Consider the following 14,002-nt stretch of genomic DNA (forward strand, 5'->3'; position numbering starts at 1 on the left):
GGAAAGTTGCATAGGATACACTTGGGGTTATAATACTGAAAGCAAAGGAGGAACTTGCACAGTACAGCAAGATAACAGAAGAGGGATATGAGCCGGAAATTAGAGATGGGTTTTCAAGATGACTTGGTTGAGCCATTCACTGAAACTGATCTTTATACAGCCTGCTTGAGATTTCCAGGCATTGCAAGTTGTGTGCTAACAGGAAATTGTTTTCTAGTCTGCCTTGCCGTGTGCAGGTATTTCTTAGGCACAACAGGTGCTTTGTGAATGGCTACGAGTGGCTGAACTTCAATAGCAATGTTAAGTTCAGCAAATTTGTAACTCAGACGACGTCTAAGACCTTACCATGGATTTTCATGTTTGGTTGGTCACATGGCTTCTGCATACTCTTATGCTGTACCAACTAAAAAGCTTGAAATTCCCCAGGAAAACAAAATCTTACACAGAAACAAGATGGGTTTCACTGATTTATTATCCCTCCTTCCTTAGATACATAAGAACAACTAGCCATTCCGTTTAGAGTAATTGCAGCTGGTCTGGTTAATGAAAAATTGCTTGTCTACATGAGGAAGCCCAATTTAAAAATCAATTTATTTCTGGAGTGTAAGGGAGGTCTTCTCCCTCACTGTGCTTCACATTTCTCTCCAAATCTAACTGAACACATCGTTGTACTACAACAAATCTGCAGAAACAAAAAAGTGTTCAATTTTGAGTTGTCCATCATGGAAGAAGGAGGAGGGAAATAGCCTCTTAGTAAATCTGTAGAGTTTTCCTGTGTCTTGATCCTGAACAGTATTGATATTGTTCTGACTCTGAACAGGAAAGCGTTCAGAGGAGATCTACAGAAGAACCTGAAGGCTGAATTAGACGGAGAAACTCAGAAAGCTGGTACGTTCCCGTGCTCTTTCCCGTATTGCCCGTTTTATCAAAAAACTAGGAAACCTGGAGGGAACGCCAGCGATTACATCAGCACACGACGAACGTGCTGCCCTCCTCAGGCCACCTGCCATGAGCAGCTCAGTGCTGCCTTCAGGCCAGACACTAACGCGGGACAGGCGCCACTACAAGATATAACACTATTTAATTTTAACAACCAAGACAGAACTCGGTCACAAAAAGCCAGCCATCGCAGCTGGCGACGCGTCGGCTCCCCCTGTGCGGACAGGGCCAAGGCGGCAGGGGCCGCCTCGGCTCGCCTTACGGGCCGTAAAATGGCGGCGAGCGAGCCGCGAGGAGGGAGGGAGCAGTGCTGGCATGGGCGCCCGCAGTTATGCTGACAGGCGCTCCGACTGCGCTGCCGTGGGGCGGGAGCTGAGCGAGTGCTGGGTAGCTGCCAAGCACCTGCCCCAGGCGAAGGACGCTCCGGGCGGTGGGGGCACAGGGGGAAGAGCGGGGCTTGCAGCACTTGCAGCCCTCCCGCTTCCCCCCTGGCCCGCTCCGTGCCGCCCGGCGGATCGTGTGCCACAGCCGTCTGGGGAGTCGCGTTTGTGGCGGAGAACGGCTCAGCCGAAAAACTAGTAATTAGCAATTGAAACAAAGTACGGATTGCAGGGGGTTTTGGTGTTTTTGTTTTGTAGGTTTTTTTGTTGATGTTTGTTTGGGATTTTTGTTGGTTTTGTTTTGGTTGAGTTTTTTGGGGTGGGTTTTTTTGGTGGTTTGTTTTGGGGTTTGGGGTTTTTGGGTTTTTTTGTTGTTTTTTGTTTGTTTTTTTGTTTCTTTGTGGGTTTTTTTTTGTTGGTTGGTTGGTTTTGATTACTGGTTTGGGGTTTTTTCGTGTTTCCTTCTGACTTACAGACAGAAACTAATATGCCTAATATGCCATGTATGAAATAATGGTACAACGGCTTTTCCTTTCTGTCATTTTTGCCTGTTTTCTTGGGACCTGAGGAAATAATTACCCCTCAAATGATATATGAGTATACCTTGCACTTCATAGGCAACCAGAATTCTGAGGTGCTCAAGAACACATTTTTGCACTGCTTTCTCAAGGTACTTGAGCCTGTCTGAGGACCAGTGACAGGATCTGAGGGAATGGCCAGAAGTTGTGTCAGGGAGGTTTAGGCTGGATCTTAGGAAAGGACTTTTCACCCAGAGGCTGTTTGGGCACTGGAACAGGCTCCCTAGGGCAGTGGTCACAGCACCAGCCTAACAGAGTTCAAGAAGTATTTGGACAATGCTCTCAGGCACAGGGTGTGACTCTTGGGAATGATGCTGTGCAGGGCCAGGGTTTGAATTTAGTGATTTTTGTGAGTCCCTTCCAACTCAGCATATTCTATGATTCTGTGAATTCAGGTTGTGCATGGCGCAGGTGGTAGGATTTGTTTGCATAAGCACACAGCCTTGTAACAACTGTAGTCACCCACTCTTTCTTGTGTGAAATGCACCATGAGACTCACAGAGATTGTGTCAGAACAGCACACAGCCGTGCACTCATTTCTGAAGGACTCACTGCTTGAAACTGTTGTAGCTAGAGATAGGGAAGTAGGAAAAATTTCTTATATCCCACTGAACTCTTGTCAGGTGGGATTACTGGCTGACATCTGCTCAACTCAATCATGAGTCCAGACAGCTGGCTGTCAGGCTGAAGTGTCCAGTGTGGGAGACAGTCAGTCTGCACAGAAAATTTTGTAGTTGCTCATGTTCACAGAGTCACAGAATAAACTGGAAGGGACCCATAAGGATCATTTAATCCAACTGGCTCTGCACGGGTCCAAGAGTCACACCATTTGCCTGAGAACACTGAGTACTGTGACCCCTTCCCTGGGGAGCCTGTTCCAGTGCCCAGCCACCCTCTGGCTGAAGAACCTTTTTCAAGTATCCAGCTTAAGCCTCCTCTGACACAACTTCAGGCCATTGCCTCAAGTCCTGTCACTAGTCACCACAAAGAGATCCTCCCCCCATGAGGAAGTTGTGACTGCAATGATGTCTCCCCTCAGTCTCCTCTTTTCCAGGGTGAGCAGACCAAGTGACCTCAGCCTCTTGTTACAGCTTCCCCTTAAGGCCCTTTGCCATCTTTGTTGCTCTGTTTTGGATGCTCTCTAATAGGTGAGTATTTTTCTTATATTGCAGTGCCCAAAGCTGCCCCCAGCACTCGAGCTGAGGCTGCCCCAGTGCAGAGCAGAGCAGGACAATCCCCTCCCTTGCCCAGCTGGCCATGCTGTGCCTGATGCCTCCAGGACAGGGTTGGCCCTCCTGGCTACCAGGGCACTGCTGACTCATGTTCAACTTGTCACTGACTACGACCCCCAGGTCCCTTTCCATGGCACTGCTTTCCAGCATCTCATTCTCCAGACTGTCCATATATCCAGGGTTGCCCATCCCAGGTGCAGAATCCAGCACTTTCCTTTTTGAATTTCATATGGCTGGTGATTGCCCACGTCCTCTGATGTGTAGAGGTCTCCCTGCCCTCAAGGGGGTCAACAGCACCTCCTAGTTATGTGTCATCTGTGAACTTAGTATCCCTTCCAGTCCTGTGTTCAAAATGTTGAAGAGCACAGGGTGTAAGATGGAGCTCTGTGGGCTCACACAGTTTCATCCACAGTTTCATCCCCCAGTCTCAACCCTGATTTCTTCCCAGACCTGGGAGCAAACCTCCTTTTAGCCTGTGTTTTTTTAGACCTAGGGAATTCAGTTGAAGATAGGCTTAAGTTTTTAAATTTACTGATTTCCTACAGTACTTTGATCTGCCTTTCGTGGATTCTGCTGCAGCTACCACTAATGAGAGGCTATAGGTGTAAATCTAGGATGTGATTCAAAGTCAAGTTCTCATTTTGGTCCTCTGTAAAACATCTGTTATGAATTCAGCACATGCAACCTCTCTCACTGATACACAGAGGAATTATGTGAAATGAGTAGATAGCATGCCCTGAGCATGACATGAGCAAGCCAGTTTATAGTCTCAATTGCTGCTGTAAAAGTAAGGTTGTTCATTAAATTCTAGAGGTGCTGGTTTTATACCACTGATACAGTCCTATATATTAAAATGTATTTACATTTTTCTTTAGCATGATTGATCTGAGGCTTGGGAAGCCAACTTGTGCGTTTACAGAACATTCACTACTAATCCACAGGGTGGTGCTGTTGGTGTATTCTGGATGTGCTGCAGCAGAATATAGACTTCTTTTTAGACTGTTTAATTTAGCTAAACTTTTGTCCAGGTGGCATCGTAACTAAGGAGAGAATTTAAACAAAATACATTTCTTTTCCAGGCATTCAGCCTTTCTGAACAATAAGGGTTCTGTTCTAATTGCAATTCCATGTATCCAGATGAGTTTGTGTTTTCAGCCAGGTTCATGTCATGTTATGGTTGTTCATAAGTGAAAGTTAGCATTCTTTGACCCAGTGCAGAACTGGAGAGAACTGTCTGTCCTTGTCACATCTTTTGTCTTCAGTGTATGAGGAAGTGTGACCTGAGGGTTTTAGCTGTGGACTCTGCTGTCTGTAAAGACTTCCTTCAGTGTGAGGTGCTGCACACAGGGGAGCCAAGTGCAGGAGCAAGGGTAACTCCTCTTGCTTACCAAGTGGTGTGTGTGATAGTTACTGGTGTTCTCTACTTCATGAGTGTGCAGAAACACAGTACTGCATCGAATTTCCCTACATTATATCACCACATGCTCTTGTTTAAATTCTGTCATGTCTGTTTAACTGAGAAGAAAAGAGTATTTTAGTTCTGATGCCCATAAACTGCTGGCCTTTCTGAGGCAATTACCAGTGAATCCTGTTTATACCACTCTGTACCACACTAATAAATTACACTTGCTCCTTTAAAATTTACTGCTGTGTTGGTTGTTGTGGAGAATTAGGTCACCTTTACCTGAATTCCAGATTTACCAGCTGCAAGTTCACAAGTATCAAATTCTTTTTACCTTGTCAGATAAATCAGCCCTTACAGGCCTTTTTTGCCCTTTCCAGCATTCTCTGTCTACTTTGACTGCTTGACTGTCAGTTTCAAAAGGAGGGAAGTAACTGCTGCTTCACCATACAGTATGTCTTCATTTTTCTTAGGTGTCACTGTGCAGTCTGTCTTGAATCTCCCCTAAGTACCCAATAACAGAGTATGTCCAGAATTTTTGTCGTAACTCTAGGGTAGGATTTCAGACATTTTGGTTTTGAGACCTCAGTTGATGTGAACAGTTCTATGAGAATCATTGTAAACCTGGTTTTTAATCGGTGCTCTCCCAGCTGGCTTAAAATATTTACAAGATATTTGTGTGAATATATTCTGAGTGACGCTTGATATATTTTATCCTAAAAATTAGTTGCTATTGTAGAATGGACAAAATATTTCTAATGACTTAAAAATTTATGCAAGTTGAAACAAGAAGACTAGATCTCCTGAGGACAGAATTAATCCTTGTTTGAGAAATTGGGAACAAATTCTGTGCAGAGACTCTATATGAATTTATGGGAAAAATGCTTATTTTATGTCTGTGTAAAAGACTATTATGTATTAAGGCTGCACAGAGAATATTGCAAAACATTGATGAAAATAGAACTCCATTGGCAATGGAACACTTGATTAATGTGTACCACGAGTCTGGTGATTTCTTATCTCTGCATCAGCATATCCAAGGTCTAATTTCGTAAAAGCTGACTCTGTCATTTTTTCTTTCAATTTATTTTGAGATATACTCTGCTATCCAGCTCTTCACTGTTTTACTTCTATTTCTTAAATTGTGAATCACAAATTTCATTAAAATACGCGTTACACAAACTTTGCCAGAGGCAAGTTGTGAGAAAGCTTTATTTGAAAGAGTAGTTTCTTCAGCTACATCATACTTCTGGTATGACTGCCAGTGTTCTCTGGGATGCTATTTTCAGTTGCCAGAAAGTTCAAATCTTTAAGAGGAGAAATTTTCTGTGTTATGTATCTGGTTGGGACTGATATGTATCTAAAGTTTACGCTCAAGTGGTTCTGCCTTTTCTGCGAATATGTACAGGAGAATAAAAATTCTTTGTTGTTATTGAGAAGACCTGCATGATTTGTAGAAAAGTTCTTGATGTGGCAGGGAGATTGCTCTTTTACCAGCTGGTGCTTTCTCTAGCCTCCATCTGGTAAGGTTGTACCTTTGGAAAAGCTTGATTCGTGTTTGCTCAATAAAATCTTTTTTGGAGCACTGAGCTGAATTTTGCCTAGAGATCTCAGCTTGCACTGAGGGTTCTGCATCCTCTGTCACATCTTTCCAGCTTCCCCATATACCAGTACCAGGCCCACAGAACAGCAGAGCATACTTGTTTCCAAGATGAGCATTTTTCAGTACTTGCTCTCATTGGCTATGTGGAGGGCCTGTTCCAGATTAGATGCTAGAACAGATAGTCAGGATAGCTCTCACCACTATCAGGGAGGGCAAAGCAGTATGAGGAGCTTGTTGAAGAACCAGTGCCCCAAGTAGAAAACACTTTCTGCCAGAATGTGAGAGTTAAATGTGGGATTTCTTCCAATCTATACCTTTCTCCATGGCCAGAAAACAACTTTAAAATACACTAGCAAAACATGTTTCATATTTTCCTTCATTGGTTTATCTAGTTAAAAGTCAGCAATTTACATGCATAAGCAAGGACTCTTTTAGGCCCAAATGAGAATCAATATGGTGGAATTTCTATTTTTGCAGCAAAAGAGTAAAGTTAGTAACATTACAAGAAATTTAACACTCCAAAGTTAAGCACTCCAGTCTCCCAGATTTGTGATGTGCAGACATTCCTCCTCTTGCCTTATTTTTTTATGAATCTTCCAGAACCTACAACAAATAATTCAGGGATTCTGGAGACAGCAGCCTTATTTACTGAATAGCTTTCCTACATTCCCAAGCTGTCTGTTCTCTACCCAGAATTTTGCAGAGGCTGTTTGGAAAAACAGTCTATAGTCATATGCTTAAAAACAGCAGAGTAGCATATGCACAAAGGTGCCAAATTTCAACAACTTTAGTATTCTCAGCTTCTCTCTGAAGATTTTACACTGCAGAGTGTTTGATTTTCCTAAGTTTAATGTAATTCATAGATGGAGAAGAGATTGTAAGATTAACTGAAGAAAACCAAAATACTGATGCAGGAGTAATCTTACGTTGTTTGAAGTGGAAATAACCCAGATATCAGAACTGGGGAAATGGTGAGATGTAAGTATATTTCTCCTTTTAAATGTTTATTCAATTTTGTTTGAGTTTCATTTTGTTTCCTTTTCCCTCCACTGGTTATAATTAATAAAGAGCCAGTGAGCTGCAATTTTACAGAAAGGCAAGAACCTAATTTTTTGTAAGTATGTTAGTTTAGTAAATGACTAATGTGAAAAAAGTGTGCATCTGTTTCAGTTCAAGTGACAGACAACAAGGCATTTGGCACTGGCCAGTTCCTGGAGGTTTGGGGCTATGGTCTTTTCAGGCACAGCTCCATCGACTCCCCTGAATAAGCACAAACACTCTCCAACTGTTTTTACTTTCTTTTCTCTCAAAATGGAATTTGGCATGGCTGCGTCTCTGATCCTGTGGTGCTCTGACACATACTGGTGCAAAGCCCAAGGACTGCAGGTGGGGAGTGTTGTACATAACCATGCAGAGTTAAACAGTTACAGCAATTCTCTGCTAGCAGTTTTTACATATCCTAATTTTCTGGTCAACTCTTGAATTGGGTAAGTGTAGCTATGACTGTGTTTCATGTACTCTTTTAACAAAGAAGTAAAGAAAGGGAACCATTTTCTGGCCTTCAAAATATTCTCCTTTCCCTCTCTTAAACACTAGACAGAATCAATGAGAGTATCTTTGGAAACATTTAATCTATTCAGCGGCTTGCCTTTGTTATTAGTGAATGGGTAAGTTCACATGCCCACCAGTGTTCTTTGTAACACTAATAGCCTGAATTAGAGAGAGCCTGAAGTTTTGCAGTGTGAAATTCATGATTTAGGATCTACCTCCTAAAGAAAACGGCTCCATGGCCTCTTCCTTGTGTGTCTTTTCTGTCTCTCAGGTTCTTCTGAGGTGTCATTAACACTACATATAAGCCAGGTGACATTTGTCTGAAAACAGGGTCCTTTTTGGAAAATTTGTCTTTTTGTGCAGGATGCAATAGAGAGTCAGGAAGTAGCTAGAGATTAGTCTGTTTTTCTTCATATTTTCTCACAAAATGTTATTTTAATTTTTTTTTAATGAGTTTGTGTAAATATTAACATTTGCTTTGGAAATCTAGTAACCTTCTGTGAAGATAAAGGGCAATACTCCATATGTTCTTTAAAGTTTTCAAAAGTATGTGACTGCTTATCAGGGTAGATTCACCTATGAGACTGTCTCAAAAGTACCCATTGCATTTCCATGTGGTAATCTGGACTTTCTCTATTCTGGATCTGTGTGACACTATTGTAAAAGCAGATGGTGTCACTCACACACCCTTTCTCAGGTTTCTTCTAGGACAGGGTAAGCAGCCTTGGAGGTGTACTTGGGAAACTGTGATGAAGTGTGATTTGGATCACACTGTCTTGAAGCCAGAGGCCTTTTGTTTTAGTGAAGGTGGAAATGTCTCTGCAAATGTCTAAAGGGGAATTGGGACAGTATTTCTATTTTGAAGAATTCATGAAAGCATGGAGTTATCTTTAGAGGCTGATAGGCTTTCTGAAAAAAAGGAATATTTCAGGACTGTGTTTGTTTTGGCTGGCTGCAGTATGGATAGAGCTTGTTGCCTAAGTGGGAAAAGGAAGGAGTATTCAAAAGAAGCTCAGCTGAAGGATGTGGTATGGCAGGAAGAAAAAGGACATGTAGGGGAGATGCAATCAAGAACAGATTTTTGGTGTGTGACAAATTATTACACTCTTACAGGCTCTGGAATCCCACCTTCTCCAGTTGCCAGGACTTGTGTGTGGGCTCTTTCAATGCCATACTTCATTAATGACCCTTAAGGGGCTAACATTAACACCTGTTTGTGGTTATTTCCTGTCACTGTTTACTCTCCCAGATGGTACAAATACAATATGCCCAGTGTGTTAGGCATTTGGCAGTAATACACCCTTTGCCAGCTAAATGCCATTCATGATAAATTTGGCAGCCATTTCATAGTCTGAATAATCTGTCTTCTAAGTCAAAACCAAAAACTTAGATTCTCAAAATAAATAGGAAACAAATAGTCCAATTGTTTATGTTGTAGTTTCTCGCTCGTGTTATAGTTTTTAGTTTTCTTGTACTAAAAGGGTAGAACTGAGAAGAATCTTAAAATCTAAAGAAGCGCTAAGATTGAGATGGATACTCCAGTAAAGTGGGATAGGGTGTACTCATGTGATCCTGAAACTATTATTTCATGACCAGAGGATGTGTGACTTTGTTCTGGTGACCAAAAGCCACTGGTATGGGAAGGCACTGCTGCAGAGAAGAACGTATTTTTTGGATCTTGAATTAAGTCTTGCTATTGCCTGAAAAGATATTTAAAGAAGTAACTGGAGGACTGACAGCGTTTCTGGAGTGCTCTGAGAAATTGTCCAGTACTGGCCAAAATGTTTTGTGTGTGTGCTGTGCATGACTCCAGTTTTCAGCTCTCCCTGCGAAGGGAACATGTTTGTTTCTAGGACTGTAAATGTACCATGTCAATTTGCAGTTCTGCGGAAATGTTTTATATTGACAGAAATAGGAAAAACACTGTAATTACGTGGCTTTGTCAGAGATAAAAATGTTAAGGACATACACAGTTGCTAATTTCCAGCTGAATGGGCAAAAGTCTAAAAGGTGAGTAAATGAATACTTATGCTAACCCATAGACCAGCTGTTCACTAAAATCATTCCTATATAAAATGCTACATTCTGCACAGGAAAGGTCAAATGTGGTGCTTATGCCAACAGTGGGCGTATAGATGCATTTTTCCAGATGATGTTATTTAGAGGCTGAATCCCTGACAGCTGTGCCTTGGTGACAGACATGATGGTAAAGCATTTATCTCTGGATTCTGCACAGGCGAATATCCAAAGCTGATTATTACATCAAGCAGAGCAAAGACCTTGTGGAGTTGTGAATGTATGCATTTACTGTTGAGGTCCTTACGCGTGTCTGTCTTTTGTGTTTGTATAAGTGCTAAAGTCAATTAAGAATGCAAGCCAGTTTCAGGAGAATTTAAGATACAGATTTTGAGTACTGTTTCTTCACTTATAAGATCTAATACACCTGAGTGAATATGATATTATTAATTCATGAACTCTGTCCTCTATGATGAATTATTTGTCAATAATCCAGTGAAACCAAGAGACTGGGTTCTTGTAAGTAGAAAGGCTCTGTGAGTGAAGATAAAAAGCAAGGCAAAAGCGGCTGCTGCTGAAGAAAAGCCACTGAATAGTTGGCAAACAGTTCTTCATTTAATATGGATCAATGAGAAGTGATCTTCCACCAGGCTGGCAGAGGAGAGAAAGTTTCTTAGTATAAGGAGTACGTATCACAAATAGGTGGTCCTTTTTACATTCCAGTATTGCACTTCCATCATCTCCAGCATGCAGGGAAGGGCAGCATATGGGCAAATGGGCAACTAAGTAATCATTACCCTTGTCCTCCTCATGATTTTTGAATCTCATCTCTTTGAAGCAATCTTTAGGCATTTGTAGATGTGAGATATGGCTGCAGTATGTCAAATGTACTTACGGTTAAAAGATTTTTCCGTAGGTTTTACCAATCATGATGTCCAAAATATTTATCTATTTGCTAGAAAAGAAATTTTTTTCATTATATGTGGGGCCAGACTCATGCATGCCACACTCTAGTGGCCATGTGCAAACCGGTGTTTTAGGCAGGTAAATAAATAACTGCTTAAGCAGATGAAAGGTGTTAGAAAGACAAACAGAAAGACTCAGGGTGTCTGGTTTCAATATTAATGATTATAACCATAGGCTTCTTTTGTTCCTTTCAGTTTGATGACCCTTCATTGAAGTGGGTGTGATAAAAGAGGTTATCTCGTAATTCAGATAATCTTTGTCTGTTTTACAGTATGCTTCTACAATCATCCCTGCCCCATCTTAATGCCCAATTTAATGGGCACACAGGATATGCTTCAGATTTTGGAAATGTCAAGCAGCTGACTCAGGAGTTGACTTTTTCTATCCAGACAGTTAATAAAGACTGATTTATTTTGGAATTGACCTCATGCTTTACTCTAAATCCATACTGATTACTGAGGTTTGACTTCCAATATAATGACAGTTTTGTGTATCTGATTGTACAGTAAAGGGCGAGGTGTGCATTTTGAGACCCAAGCTTAGATTCAAAGTGGTGAGAGTGGATCCCTCTGTGTGAAGAAGCTAAAGTTTTTAATTTTTTTTTCTTAATAGAGGAGGCCATGTAGTCTAAAGCAAGCCTCTTTCAGCGGAAATGTTTGACAACAGCTCTTAAAACATATTTAAAGCTTTAAAAGCCTTTGGCATGGGACTAAAGAACTGGAATCTTCAGCAATGGCTGGGTCACAGATTTTCTCAACAGCTCAAGAATAGTTTCTCCTGAACTGGCAACCCTACCCACTCAAGCAGACTGCTGAAGAGCCTGTTAGGTTCTTTCCGCCTGCTTTATCAATATCAGTAACAAAAAACTAAATAATTTGGAATTATATGACAATTTACATGCTGATAAATATTGAGATAGAATGGACTCCACCTGGCTCCTCTTACAACTGTGATGAGATGGCTGTGATGACAGTATTAAGCATGTTTGTGCATATGTGTGTGTATATTCATGAAACAACAGGGCTAAGGTGTTATTTATGAAATTCAGGCAGAATACATGTCTTTGTGAGAGTTATTTCTGTCTTTTTAACTTGGATTCACATTTGAAAGTGTTTACATAAATCATCTTTTCAGGTCTGCTTAATCCATATATTCTCTATCTCAAACAAATCTCTTACCTGACTTTGAAAAAAATAAACCACATGTCATAGAAGAAAAGAACCTGAGCAGGAAAAAGTGATGCCATGTCTACTGTTCATTTTCCTGAGGAATATCTATAGAGAAGCTCTGTGGGATTCCAAACCTTTCCCTACAAGTTGACTAACAAATAATAAATGAGACATCCTCATCTGAGATCTGTCTCTCAGGCATGCCATTGCCAATGTGTGCTCAGGGCAGTCTGCATAACAGTTGCAAGTATTAGGAAGAGAGCTGAGAGCACTGTTTGTAGTTTTGGGCAGATGGAGCATCCTAAAATATGCTTTACTTCAGTCCAGACAATATTTAGCCTGGACATTAGCTTGCCAGCTCAGTCCAGGGGACACTTTTCAGTGTGAAACCAGGATTTTCCAGTCAAAGCTTATTTGCACAAGTTTGAATCCTTTTTATTTTTAATCACTGCTACTTTCTGCTTTCTTGCTCCCATGTAACACCTGCTTTCTTGCTCCCATGTAACACATTTTTTATCAACAGCAAATGGGAACACTTCACTGATCACACAGTTATTTCTAATCTTAATGATGTCTTTGTACTGTGATTGATGGGAATAATATGTTCAGCATGATCTTGTGCCACCGATTGTCATCAGAAGAGATTTCCTTCTGAAGAGTCTTTGGCTGTAACACTAGACATTTTTATCAAAAATATTAAGAAGCTCCTTTAAGGCCAAGGCTAAAAGAGAGAGACAAGATCCTGAATTTTCACTGCAGGGACACGACTAAAGTGTCTGAAGCAGGTTTCTCCTACTACTGATAAAGTTGGGCAAGAGTTGCCACTGTGACTGATTCCGAATGAACTTCTATTACTGTTCCCCAGCCACAGACTGCCTTTACAGCCTTATATGAGCTTTTGTGTCCAGGTACACCTGCTGTTAACAAATTGCTCTGCCCAAAGAGCAGCCTAGAATGACAGTTGAGATATATGAGAGCCTTTGAAATGAATTAGTAGTCATGGAAATTAATTTCTTGTCTAGTGAAAAAGGCCAATCAGCTAAAGGAATTTTTTTTCCTGTGTGTAGAAATCAAGGTAATAAAGTCTACTTTGCAGGAATGTTAGTTCCATATAAGTTTGAGGTGCCCTTAACTGTCCCTGTGGGTATTTTTTTGTTATTTTGTGAATGAAATTTTTCAACTGACATTTTGTTTTTCTTCTTCCTGCCTTGAAAATAGTCTAAGAGATATGGAAATTGTGCTATGAATTATTCTTCACTTTTGCACAAAAGAATTGAATAATTTTACTGTGGTTTTGGTCTTTGTTCTGCCTTCTTTTCTATTAAAAATCAATGTTAAACAGCTGTTTGAATTGCATGAGTGGTACTTTTACTTTAGTTCAAGACACTTAATCTGTGTTTAGTTATTCTTAGGGAAGGAAGGCATTTTTTCTTTTTCATGAAATCTGTAGGAATAGAGCTACAACATTTTTTAAATGTAAGAGTCTTTATACAAATTTTAAATTTGCAATGGCGGGGGGGCAGATTTTGTTATACTTGGTCCCATGGCTTGTTTTGGGCTTATTCAAAATTAATTAGGTTTTTTTTTTTTTTTTTTTTTTTAAATGCTGGGGCTGGTACATTTTTGAGGCATTTCTTCATATAGTGCTATGAATATTTTGTCTTTATTGAAATTTCTTATTCCAGACCAGTATTTGGATTTCCTTCTTCAGTGATTATCTGGCTCAGATAGCCTTAGGACCACAGTTTTTCTCTCTCTTATTAGGTTTCTCTGCCTTTCTTCAAAATCCCAGCATCCCATTTTGTATGCTTTAATATTTCTCTGCTTCATTCTCTCTGTGTGCTGCTCTGCATTTTTTATTGATTTTATTTCTTGTGAAAAGTAGAAAATATTAAAGCTGTCAGCCATCTTTTGTCCATTTCACAGATAGTCTGTAGGGACTCTGAAAGCTCTGTGGAGTAAATAGATGCCCTGCAAAACAGTAATTTCAAGCATGCTTATTTTCTCTTTCACTGGCTATTTATATTCTTAAATTTACTTTATAATTGCATTGACAAACACATAGGTTTTTTTGTTAGTTCAGTGGTTCATCCTCAATGATGTGCTAGAATTATTTAATATCACAAAAGTTGTGTGTAATTACTTTATATTTTTTAACTGAAAATT

At 40.4% G+C, this 14,002-nt stretch overlaps 1 long non-coding RNA gene across 1 annotated transcript in view; it reads left to right on the forward strand.

The window, feature by feature from the left end:
- The first annotated feature begins 680 nt into the window (after positions 1-680).
- The window catches only part of LOC146424719 (uncharacterized), a 54,113-nt gene continuing 40,791 nt past the window's right edge, over positions 681-14,002 (forward strand). Inside the window, exons 1-2 of the long non-coding RNA XR_014846949.1 lie at positions 681-1,538; positions 2,952-3,045. This is a non-coding gene — a long non-coding RNA (uncharacterized LOC146424719). The remainder of the gene's footprint in view (positions 1,539-2,951; positions 3,046-14,002) is intronic.

The sequence above is a fragment of the Lichenostomus cassidix genome, chromosome Z (assembly GCF_008360975.1).
Source record: "Lichenostomus cassidix isolate B80296 chromosome Z, HeHo_3.0, whole genome shotgun sequence".
Lineage (NCBI taxonomy): Eukaryota > Metazoa > Chordata > Aves > Passeriformes > Meliphagidae > Lichenostomus > Lichenostomus cassidix.